Source organism: Canis lupus, chromosome 36 (genome assembly GCF_011100685.1).
Source record: "Canis lupus familiaris isolate Mischka breed German Shepherd chromosome 36, alternate assembly UU_Cfam_GSD_1.0, whole genome shotgun sequence".
Lineage (NCBI taxonomy): Eukaryota > Metazoa > Chordata > Mammalia > Carnivora > Canidae > Canis > Canis lupus.
The window spans coordinates 23123842-23134230 of record NC_049257.1 but is presented as its reverse complement, the minus strand read 5'-3'; the positions used below and the strand labels follow the sequence as shown (position 1 = coordinate 23134230).

Sequence of the window (10389 nt, the reverse complement as noted above, 5' to 3'; positions counted from 1 at the left end):
TAGTAGTTATTGGAAAAAATGGTGCCCAAACTTCATTCTCTGGATTTATAACCTAATGTTTATTTTTTGTTTTTTGTTTTTGTTTTTTTCTGTTACAGCAGCTATCCCTTATCTATTAACTAGGTAATACAGTGTGGAACTAGAGGGTATGGAAAGAGGAAGGGCAGAGATGTTTGGGAATTGTTGTAGTGGATTGTTTGGCATGCTCTTGCTTTATTAAAATAAGCAAAGAACGTGAGTGCGATAGTAGGAGAGGGTTTTAAATGATAAGTAGAGAATGCCACCTAGTAAAGGAAGAACAGAATACTGTGGAAGGTTAAGAAAGGCAGGGACTGGATTGCACTGTATTTCTCTCCTGATGAGAAGATGCTCAGCATCTATTTGCTGGAATGAATGACGTCAAACTGCAACAAATATTTAAAGGGAAACTTCCTGGTGCTGAGCACTGTGCTGTGTCTGGGAACCAAAAAATGAATGAGACAAAAATATATATCCTTTCAAGGAACTCAGGCTAGTGACAAAAGACCCCCCAAGCAAAGCAATGGGAAAAAAGAAAAAAAGTAGTAAGGATAGTCATAGGGAAGAGAGAAAAGATTCCATGAAGTCATAAAGGGAAGAGTATTTAATCCAGTGCAAGTGCATAGGGTGAGCATGTGGGTGTGGAGAAAAGAGGGGGATGTCAGGAAAGATTCCAAGGAGCAAATGATGCATTTATCATCTTAAAGGATAGTAGGAATCCTGGTTAAATGAGGGGTGGATTTCAGACGGGTGGGATAATGGAGGGAGATACTGAGACACAGTCTGTTGCATTTGTGTGTGAAATGTGATGGGAGTCAGAGCTGGCGCTGAAGAGGTCTGGGGATCAGGTCATAAGTGGCCTTGTATACCATGGTGATTAGCTTGGACCTCGTCGTCCAGGTGGACAGCCCCGGGAGAATTTTAAAGAGGGATGCTCTGTGGTTTTGGAGCCTTCTCGGACAGTCCCCTCGGACAGAAGCAGACGTGCAATCAGAGACGTGCAATCAGGGTGTGGGGTAAAGAGGTTGATGTAGTGGAAACAGATCAGAAATCACAGAATTAAGAGGAAGACTTCATCCACCGGATTTCAAATCAGAGCACTTTACCGGGGGGAGAGATTTGGTTCTAGTTGCTGGAACGACAAGATTTTATCAATGGAATTAGGTGCTCAAGTGAGCGATAGGGAAGGCCTGGGATTGGGACCCTGTGGCCGCCCCGAGCTTGTGTGCCTTAGCCCATGACTCCCTGGAACTGAGTTCAGGAAACGAAGATGATTTGCGCAATAAAATCACAAGAGCGAGGACTCCGAGGTCGGTACTTTTGGTAGAAAAATAACTAGGGATGCTGAAGATGGGGAAGCGGCCAGTATCAGAGGGCCACGTGCGAATACACTGTGGGGCTGCCCAGTGGAGAGATCCCCGAAGGGAAACCAACTGCCCTCATCCATCCCATTCCCTACCCACCCCCGCCCCCGCCCCCCAGAGGCCTTCATTTCTCAGACTCGGGTGGGGGTGGGGGTGGGGGTGGGGGGAGGTGTCAGAATCTTGAAACTCTTGGAGGCCACGCATTGTAACCCACGTATTTGAGGCTGAGGACAGATCAGACCCACGGCTGGCAAGCCGCCCAGTAGCCGAGCGTCGTTCGGGACTCGGGGGCAGCGCTCCCCGGGTCTCCCGCGGCGACGCGCGGTTCGCGGGTCCCCGGAGTGGGGCGGGGGATGCGCTCGCCGCCGGCGCCTCGCCCCGCCCCCAGCAGGCCCCGCCCCCAGCAGGCCCCGCCCCTCGCGCCGAGGCCCCGCCCCCTCCCCCTCCCCGCCGGGCGGGGTCGCCGCGCAGCCGCCGCTGGAGCGCGCGCGGGGTCGGGCCGCGGGTGCGGGGAGGTCGCCGGGCCGCCGCCTGACGCTCCGCGGGGCCGGGCCGCGCTCCGCCGCCGCCCCGCCCCCGGCCCGCCTTCCTCCCGCCTCGCCGTCCGCCTCGGTCGGCGCCTCGCTCGCGTCCCCGCGTCCTCCCCGCCGCGCCCGGAGGCGGCGGCCGTCCGCAGCGCCAGCCGGTGAGTGTGGCGGCCGCGCGGCCCAGGCGGCCCGGGCGGGAGGAGCGCGCAGGCCCGGGGCCGGGGGCGGCGGCGGGCGGGGGCGGGGGCGGGGGCGGGGGGCGCTTGCTCCCGGGCGTGCGGCGCGCGGCTGAGGGAGGGGCGCCCCGCCGCCGCCCCCGCCGCCTCAGACAAAGCGCCGGAGGTGGGAGCCCCGCGGGCGGCCTCGGTCCCCGCGCCGCCGCCCCCCGCCAGCGCCCTTGTTCGTTTCTGGGTGAAGGGGACCCGCCGGGTGCAACAGGTCAGGGCGTCCGTCCCGGTTTCGCGGCGGGTCTCGCCCTCCGGGCCCGGGCCCCCGCCGGCGGCCGCCGCCTTTGTGTGGCCGCCTCCCCGGGGCCTGCGGGCTGCGCCTCCCTCAGGCCTGCGGAGGGGTCACCGAGGGCGGGAGGACGGGGGCCCGGGGCGTCGGGCAGGCTGCCGCGGGGAGACGCCGCAGCCCGGCGGGCTCGCGGGGGCGCGGCCGGGCCTCGACGCCGCTCTGACGAGCCGAGGGTGTCCTCGGTGCTTTGACATCTTTGTCCCCTAGGCCGACCTCACCCCAGAAGTTGGAAGCGCCGTTGAGGGGACCGGCGCGGAGCCGCTGTGGGACGGGTCAGCCTCTTGCGTGCAGAGTCTGTCCGTGCCAGGTGTGCCCACCACACGGCCTGGGCCTGGCGTACCTAGGTTGGCAAACTCCCGAATTAAAAATGCCCCTCAGGAAAAAATAAAATAAGAAAAATAAAATTGCCTCTCAGAATGTCCCCATTTGGGAAAATATTTATCACTTCTTTTCTTGCACATGTTGTCCGTGCCAGGTGTGCCCACGACACGTCCTGGCGTAGGTTGGCAAACTCCCAAATGAAAACTGCCACTCAGGGAAAAAAAAAAAAATTGCCACTCAGAATATCTCCATTTAGGAAAATATTTATCACCTCTTTTTTCTGCACATTTTGTCCGTGCCAGGTATGCCCACGACATGTCCTGGCGTAGGTTGGCAAACTCCCAAATGAAAACTGCCACTCAGGAAAAAAAAAATAAATAAATAAAACTGCCACACAGAATATCCCCGTTTTGGAAAATATTTATCCATAATGGTTTTCTTTGGCATGATTTCGGGCTTCTTAGGTGTGAAGAACTGTTTCCTCCCCCCACAAGGAAGAATACGCAATAAAGAACAATTTATTTGTTCTTTATTTGTTCTTTATTCACGTACCTTGATCATGCTGTTACCTCGCTGGTTTCATTGCTATTGCTATTTTAGTATAACAATACTAAATGGAAGGAAAATACCTTACTTTTGCTTCGAGCAATAAAATGCTTCTTTGTTCTAGAACCAGGAAGCTTTTATACATCATACTTTCTGTGGACAAAAGTTGGTGACTGTCTTTATCCCGTGACTCAATACATGAAAAGATTCCCAAATGGGTTTAGAAAGTATGACACGACTCTATAGATGGTTTTTCTGTCCCCAGCTCCAGGAAATCATTTTGCCATTTATTTATTCAAGCAGTCTAGACTAAATTTAATCTGAAAATTTGGGCCTTGCTGTATACATTCCCCAACATTAGGGAATGAATCAATCACGTTTAAAGAGTTTGCTAAGCATTTTAACCCCTGAGAATAATAATAGGAAAGAGTAGTTGGTGGACATTAGGAGCTGGTGATGGATTTAGCAGAGTGACAGCAGATCGGAACAGGGAAGGTGGAAGAGATCGCAGAGTTCCGTGTGCTTGGATTTTAGTTGATCGATGGGCACGGGCATATCTAAAAAAGTAAATGTCCACTAATTAAAAAAGCAGAAAAGATTGTTACCTTCTGACCATTTTTCTTTTTTCTTTTTTTTACATTTTTTTTTCAGGGTACTCTATAAAGACTTCTTGAAGCTCTTTCTACTCCCTAAAAACAAACTTGCAACTCATAGGGACTTTTCTTTTGAAGAAATAAAATTATACAAATTAATCTGATCCGTAGAAAGTTTCTCTAACATGATTAGTAGTTTTACTTTACCAAAACTGCCATTCACCTGTGTAACATCTAACTTCAAAGAGCTTTCATAGCTGTTAAGAGCTACAGGAACAGCCTCTTGAGAAAAGTAGCTTATTGACTAATGAAAAGGAGCAGACACTTAAATTTCCATTACAGTTTTTCTTTTGTTGAGCTGTAACTCATATACCGTAGAATTCATTCTTATTATACGCATACAATTCAGTGGTTTTAGTATGTTTCCAAAGTAGTGCAAACGTCATCACCAGTTAAAGAATAATTTTATCATGCCGTAAAGAAACCCCCATACCCATTAACTGTCACTCTTTCTCCTCCCCCCCCCCCCCCCCCCCCACACACACACACACGTCGCAACGATTGGTCTCTTTTCTCTCTAGAGATTTGCCTGTTCTGGACATTTCATATAAACAGAGTCATATAAATACGTGGCCATTTGTGTCTTTTACTTAGCATAGTAGTTTTAGGATTCATCCATATTAATGTATGTATCACTACTTCATTCCTTTTTATGGCTGAATAATCTTTTTTGTATGGATATGGCACATTTTGATTATCCTTTCATCAGTTGATGGACATTTGGGTTCGTTCCACTTTCTGGCTATTATGAGTAATGCTGCTATGAACACTCATTTACAAGTTTTCATGTGGATATGTTTTCAGTTTTCTTGGGTGTATATTTAGATGTGATATTGCTGGATCATATGATGACTCTGTTTAACTTCTTGAGGAATTATCAAACTATTTTCCATAGCTGCTGTAGCATTTGACCTTTCCATTAGCAAAGTATGAGGCTTCCATTTTCTCCAGTACTTGTTAATACTGTCTTTTTGATGATAGCCATCCTAGTGAGTATGAAGTGGTATCTTATTGTGGTTTGCATTTACATTTCCCCCAACGGCTAATGATATTGAATATCTTTCACGTTCTTAATGGTCTTTTCTTTAGGAAAATGTGTAATTTATAATAGTTTCTAACTTTATGTTTTCACATGTATTTTCTGATTTTATCTTTGGAATAGTTCTATAAGATAGGTTTATCCCTGTTTTATTGCTGGGAAGCGTAGGTCCAAAGAGGTTAAATAATTTGCCTGTTTTTTAATCTTACAGAGTTAGTAGGAACGTTTGGAGGTAAACTCAGGTCTTTAACTCTGCTTTCTGCATTCTCTCCACCCCAACAGTCATACAGAAGTTAAATTGTGTTTGCAAATTTGCTTGGCTAATCATTGACAAAATGGGGGAAAATAAAAAGCAAACCAAACAACAAAAAGCAGGTGGTCATACTGCTTCATATTTACCAGATTTTGTTATTCTTTTTGAAATAATTCTTAGTTTTCTCCTATTCTAATAAGGTAGATATGATTTCCGTATTTCCTATAGGGGAGCAGTCAGAAGGATTAAACCTAGTAACATTAGCTTCTTGGTGGCTAATCATTAGCATAGCTAATCCTAGAACCCACTCCTCACTGAGACATTGTGTTGTATATTACCCTGCAGCTTCCAGATTTTCTATTTTCCCACTAATTTATTCCCTTTATCTTATGATAATTGAATAATTTCAGATTTTCATAAATAGTAAAATTCTGGATTAAACTGTATTTATTTTTTTTTAAGAATTTATTTGAGAGAGAGAGAGAAAGCATGAGAGACGGCGCGAGTACAAGCAGGGGAAGAGGACAGAAGGAGAAGTAGACTCCTGTTGAGCAGGGAGCCTGAGCACTCCGGATTCCATCCCAGGAGTCTGGGATTCATGACCTGAGCTCAAGGCAGATGCTTAACCAACTGAGCCACTTAGGCGCCCTTAACTTTTATTTTTGAGCAGGGCAGTTTGCCAGTTTCATTTTGAAGAGTAGGAGTACTAAGGTCCATATTTCAGTTTTTATGTGGCACTCTGTATCAGACATAGGTGTGCAAAATTATCAGCTCCTTAGAGGGTAGGTAGAGGCTGCATGTTAATTCATCTTTGCATTCCATTGTCCAACGTAGCTATGTCCAGCACTGTGACTACAAATGAATTTTTTTAACAACCCTACCCCCCTGAAAAAAGACCAGTAAAAAATTATCTGGCACTCCTTTATAGAATAAGGGTAGTGCAGATTCTGGAAAAAGAAAATATTTCTTACCTCTGACACATGACTTAAAAAAAATAATAAATGATAAAAATTAGTCCTTGATTTAAAATTCAACACCATATCTTATGGAAGGAAGTAACTGTTGTTCCATCCTGGATTTAAAAAATCAGGCCCTAGATGGGGCCCCTGGATGGCACAGTCAGTTAAGTGTCCAACTCCTGGTTTCGGCTCCAGTCATGATCCTCAGGGTCCTGAGATCGAGCCCTGCGTTGGGTTCCGTGCTCTGGTGCTTAAGACTCTCTCCCTATCCCTCTCCATCTCCCTTTGTGAGAGTATGCTCTTTCTCTCCCGTTCTGTCTCTCAAGTAAATAAGTTAATCTTTGAAAAGAGGCTCTCCGGACATCTGGCTGTCTCAGTAGAGCATGTGACTCTTGATCTCGGGGTGGTGCATTCAAGCCCCATTTGGGGGTAGAGTTTATTTATTTATTTTTTAAAAAGGGTTCTAAGTAGCTGGTGGCTCGCACAAGTACTTACTAAAACTCAGTGCCAGTATGTAGGAGCTGCACCCTGAATGTTTGTTAATGTCCAATGAGTGAATAAAGGAATTAGTTTTCATTGTAACAAGTAGAGGAGGATACATTGAGTATTTAGGCTGTGCTTTTCATTTGTATATTTTAATGCAAACATGATACATGTTCATTATAAGAATTCAAATAATACGTGGGTATATTCAATAAAAGCTGAAAATCTCCCTTTACTTCTTGTCCTTTCCCCTCACCCCCAAGATCATTCCTGTCCCAGGTAACCATTTTTAACAGTTTAGGGTTTACATTTCCACCTGTATCTTTGATTTATGTGTACGTATGTATAAATATGCACTTATATATCCATCTATATCCATCTATACTTACATATACTCACAATGGTTTTTCTTTTACAAATGGGGTTACACTACATATTTCTTTAGTTTTTAACTTAAAATATGTTAAGGTTTTTGCATTTATGGTCACAAATGATACATACAATATTACTATTGCCTCATTTTGGTGTTCAGGATTAAGCCAATGTAGAAGTGTGAATTGGGAACCTCTCCTTTTCCCCCCACTCTGTGTTCTAGGGTAGTATAAAAATGTCTGCCTTGTAAGCATTTAAATTTATTAGATATTCCCTGATAACCTTGGGGGAGGGAAGAGATCTGAGTCAACCTTTTAAGTTTTTCCTGTTTTTATTCTGTCAAGTTTTGCTTCTTATTTTCTATTACATTTTTGGTGAAAGAATCCTTCCACATACATACTTCCCTTCCCCCAGGTCTGATGAGTAAGTTGAGAAAAGCAAATGATTAGTTGGATTAATGGGTGCAGGAGTATATGTACTTTTCTCTTAGAGTGATCCAGAGTAAAGCCCTACGCTTATTAGTTGCATTACTTTAAACAAGTCACTTATCCTCTTCAAACTTTTGTTTTCTTATCTGTGAAATGGTAATAATCCTACCTCATAGGAGTCTTGGAAGTATTAAATGAGATATGAGCTCATATGTGGAAAGCCTCAGTAGCTGTATCTAATAAAAATTTACAGATCTATAATATTAAACTGTAACATGCTATACAAATGTGAATTTGTCACTGTAGTTATCATAAATAGTTTTAGCCAGTCAAGAACATATTTAAGGAGAAGGAATGGTGGAGCCAGGGATGGTTTCCACTAATTAGAAGGATCTAGGGGCACTGGGTGGCTCAGTTGGTTAAGCCTCTGACTCTTGGTTTCTGCCCAGGTCATGATCAGGGTCCTGGGAACAAGCCTTACAAAGGGTGGGCAGACTCAGCAGGGAGTCTGCTTGAGATTCTCTCCCTCGCCACCCCCTCCCCTGGGCCATAAATAAGTATTTCAAAAAAGAAGGATCTATAAAAATTTCAAGGCCATTTAGAATTTGATTTTGATAGACAGTAATTTCTAAATACTTACATGGTTTTGAGGCAGGTTAGTAGGAAAAAGTAGTGATGTGAATACACCTGGATTAATCCTAACTTATCACTAGCCTTGTGACTTTGGACAAGTTAATTTCTCTCAGTAAAATGGGATAAATATACTGACTTTATAGGGTGGGCATTAGGAAAGAGATTAGTATAGTGTTCATCTAATAGGTGTTCATATGGTTGTTTTTCTTTTATGACCGTCTGTGATAAACATGAGGTGTTGGGTTCTGCTATTTTTAATGCTGCTTGGTGTACTGGAACGAACATTAAGCCCTTAGAGTTTTAGCCTGTTTCACAATTAATAGCCATTGGCCTTGGACAAGTCTGCTCAGCTTCTGTTTCCTTATCTATTAAAACAAAAAACAAAACAAAACAAAAAAAACAGGAAAACTAACAGTTGTTGAGCATGTATTTTGTATGCATTTAATAGGCAGTTTACAAATCTTAACCTCATTTAATCATCTGAATAATTCTGTCAGAGATGATCATTTCCCATCTTAACAAATGAAACAAAGGTTCAGGAATTGGATTTTCTGACATCCATTTGGAGACACCCCCCCCCGCCCCCCACGCCTGTCCGTGTTCTTTAACTTGTTACAGCTATCCTCTCTTGGGGATGATAGGGTGTGCCCCTTTGTACAGGGAATTCCAAATGAAGAGCATAGTGCTATAACTGAAATACTAAATGTATTAAAAAACTCAACCAATGTAAGATGAGACTACTTATTTATTAATGATTTCCATTAATAAAATACAAATACAGATGGTTAATGTATCCTAATGCCTATACTTGAGAGTAGTAATTTAAGTTTTTTAATACTTATGTTGTTCATAATCGTTTTACCTAAATAATTCATTAGGCTTCATTGCATTTCCAATTTGACCAGGTAAGGGAGAGGGGGTAGGTAATGGTCATACAGGGAAATATAAGCCTGTTTCATAGTGGGTATGTATGGAAGAGCTGGGAAATACAGTTCTCTGGCAGTTTGACATTTACAGAAACTACAGATTCTTAGAAGTAGAGAAAATCTGCATTATAATTCATTGTATACTTCCAGACTTGCAGAGTCATTTAAAAAATGAACCTGCCTTTGTCAGCTGGTTTATAAAGAGCTATTGATTATGTTCTTGAAAGGTACTAATATTGTATTTCCTTTGATAAGGGTTGCCAAAGCTTTTGCTGTGAGTTTCATTTATTTGATCAGAGTCAGTGATATTGATTGGGCTTTTTTTTGCAAGCTGAGTGGTAGGGAGGGATATGCAAAAAAAAAAAAAAAAAAAAAAAATGCTGTTGGGACATCACAAATTAAATTGTGCCTAAATAATAGTCTAGAAGGTCCAGAAATTCTGTCTATTGAAGCTTCAGTTTTCATTTTTATTCTGTTTGGTAGGAGTGGGAATTCCTATGTTTAGGTTAGAGAATTTTTATCAGAGTAGGTTTGAATTGTGCTATGTGCTATTCTCACTGATATTGAATGCTGCTTTTTGGCAGAATACAGAGTGTCATGAGCTCTATGTAAGTATTAGAAAATATGGTTCTTGTCTTCAGAAAGTTTATTTTTAGGAGACACTGAAGGAAGAAATCAAGTAAAAGGACAGAGCAAGTTTGTAAAGCTTGTGCTTGCTCTTTGTAAAATCAATTTTGCCATGTTGGGTTATGGTAAGATACTGTAGGCATCTCCTGTGGGTACTATCACAAACATCTCAACTCTTTGAAAACTGGTAACTGTGTATTTTATATATATTGTTCATTCTATAGTATTCTCTTTGTTTTATAAAAATTACTCTATGGTCTCTAGTACATAGAATAGTTCGTCTTCTGAGTACTTTTCTGTTTATCTCCTGGACCGTGGACTGGGTTTTCCTTTTTGTGATGGCTCCTAGAAAGCCAAAGCCAGGGTTGTGGCCCACTCCAGAGCAGCATATCAAGGCAAACAGATAAATATAGCAGAGACCAGATGTGGCAAATAGGTTTTATTCATGGGCCAGCTTTGATTGACAGTGGCTTTGTAGAACACTGCATCAAGAAGTAGTTGGAGGCAGCGTGCAGATTTAGTGGGAAAGACCACTGTGATCATTGAGCGTGTTGTTATGGGTATAGGAGTGGTGATGGCACAGATGCCTGTATTTGCCATTCCTTTTATAGGAAAAAACAGGATGCTGAGTAGCACAATAGGTAGGTGGCTTTTTAAGTTTAGAGCTACATTTTGCTGGTAGAGATGCAGATTTGAGGAAAAATTTGGTGAATTGTTGAGGTTG

General features: G+C 43.4%; 1 protein-coding gene across 2 annotated transcripts in view; it reads left to right on the top strand.

The window, feature by feature from the left end:
- The first annotated feature begins 1954 nt into the window (after nucleotides 1–1954).
- Nucleotides 1955–10389, top strand: part of SESTD1 (SEC14 and spectrin domain containing 1) — a 142384-nt gene continuing 133949 nt past the window's right edge. For both annotated transcript variants that reach the window (XM_038584986.1, XM_038584987.1), the window contains exon 1: nucleotides 1955–2067. The gene's annotated coding sequence lies outside the window, so the exon portion shown is untranslated. The remainder of the gene's footprint in view (nucleotides 2068–10389) is intronic.